The following is a 2,128-nucleotide window of genomic DNA, read 5'->3' on the forward strand; positions in this document are numbered from 1 at the left end:
ATAGATAGATTAACCAGCCCCTTGTAAATGATTGTATAAAGGAATGGGAGAAAGAGGGAATGGTGTGAGATGATTCAGAGTTCTAGTGAGGGTGGTGGGGCAGATTGTAGCAAAATTTACCAGGATAAGAAATACAGACCAACAGGTTCAGTTAGAGAGAATGACTTTGGTTTTATGTTTATTTAATCCTGGTCAGACAAACAGTTATAAAATAGATTGGAGCTAGGAGAGAGGTCTTAGATATTGATTAGGGAGGTTTGTCATATTGCTGTCATACTGCAGTTGAACACAAGCACAATGTATCATGAGCAGCATCAAAAAATAATAAAACTTCAGGGCGGTGCCTATGCTCAGTGGGTAGGGCACCGACCACATACACCAAGGCTGGCGGGTTTGAACCTGGTCCAGGCCAGCTGGGACAATAATGACAACTGCAACAACAACAAAAAAATGGCCAGGCGTGTGGTGGGCGCCTGTGATCCCAGCTACTTGGGAGGCCAAGAGAATCACTTAAGCCCAAGAGTTTGAGGTTGCTGTGAGGTGTGACTCCAGCACACTCTACCTAGGGCAACAGCTTGAGACTGTCTCCAAAATAATAATAATAATAATAATAGTTTAATTTTGGTTAAAATCCACCAACACTTTGAATAGAAGGAGGGGAGATGGGGGAAGGAGTGGCCCCAGATAGAGATATTAAAAGAAGAACTATAGTGTTGTAGAAACCAAAAGAGTCTCAAAAAGGAAGTAAAGATAATATTGTCCAGTGCTCATCCAGACACAGTGGCCCATGCCTATAATCCTAGCACTCTGGGAGGCCAAGGTGGGTGGATTGCTTAAGCTCAGGTGTTTGAGATCAGCTTGAGCAAGAGTGAGACCCTATCTCTACTAAAAATGGAAAATTTAGGAAGGTGTTGTGGTGGGCACCTATAGTCCCAGCTTCTCTGGAGGCTAAGACAGGAGGATTGCTTGAATCCAGTTTGATATTGCTGTAATATCAAGTGGTGGGCTAATATCAAGCTAGGCTGATACCACCAAGGCATTCTAGCCTGGGGCGACAGAGTAAGACTCTGTCTTAAAAAAAAAAAAAAAAAGTATTGTCCAATGCTTTGCAGTGATCAAGGACTAAGTAGCCCTAAGTCAATGACATTGCAACAACCATTTCAGAAAAGCAGAAGAGGTTTAGGAGTGGAGGGAGGGCAGAAAAGAGAATTCTTCCCAGCAGCCTCACCCTGAAGAGAAAGCAAGGGAAGGGATCACCTCAGAGTAGACAGTGGGTGTAGGGCTGAGGAGGTGTTCAGGTGGGCGTGCATGTGGGAGTGAGAGAGAGAGACAGAGATGCTTTAAGAGGGAGAGACTTGAGTCTGTTTGCTGAGGAGAGGAGACCAGTGGAGGAGGACACCTCACAGGCATAGCTGAGGGGAGATGATCCACAGAGTTAAGTCTCAGAGGGGATGGCAGGTTAGCCTTGGCAAGGCTCTTCTTTTGACATTGGAAGCAAAGAGGCAAAGATAGCCGGAAGGACAGTCATTTTCTAGGCGAAAGGGTGTGAAATTGAGGAAGTGCGTGTCTGATGACTTCAATTTTCTCTGGAGGAGCCAGGTCCACTGTGTGGAGGTCAGGAGACGTCAGGGTAGGGGAAGGAGGGAGGGAGCATGAGTGTGGGGCCAATTGCCGTCTGGGGCTGAGACCAGCTGTACTGGGGACAGCCTCATCTGTACTGCAGTGTGACTTTTTTCTCCAGCAGCACTGTAATCTGGCTGTGAGTGCTGGGAGCATGAGTGATATGATTAATTTGGAATACTGTACTGGGGGTTAGAGAAGATAAAACAGGGGGTTTTAAGAGTCAGTTGATGTGCTCCCCCATGGGACCTAGGCCTTGTCAGGAAATAACTAAAACCAGGAGGTAGCTGATGGATCAAGAGGAGAGTCAAGGGGCTGGAAACCTCAACAGAAAGAAAAACTGGTATAGTTGTGTAACGGAGGAAGGAGGCCCAGAGGGTGGGATGTTGCAATCAGAAAGTGGGACTGTGAGGACTGAAGATGGTAGTGGTGAAGGGGCTTGGCAGCTGACAAGGTCTGTGATGGAGTCCTAGGGGGCGAGCAGCTGGAGGGAGGTGGAGGATGCTGG

The 2,128-nt window shown here is 47.0% G+C and overlaps 1 protein-coding gene across 1 annotated transcript in view; it reads left to right on the forward strand.

The window, feature by feature from the left end:
* PLEKHA6 (pleckstrin homology domain containing A6) overlaps window positions 1-2,128 on the forward strand; it is a 62,520-nt gene that overhangs the window by 16,258 nt on the left and 44,134 nt on the right. The window lies entirely within an intron of this gene.

The sequence above is a fragment of the Otolemur garnettii genome, unplaced genomic scaffold (assembly GCF_000181295.1).
Source record: "Otolemur garnettii isolate 467f Iridium unplaced genomic scaffold, OtoGar3 scaffold00055, whole genome shotgun sequence".
NCBI classification, from domain to species: domain Eukaryota; kingdom Metazoa; phylum Chordata; class Mammalia; order Primates; family Galagidae; genus Otolemur; species Otolemur garnettii.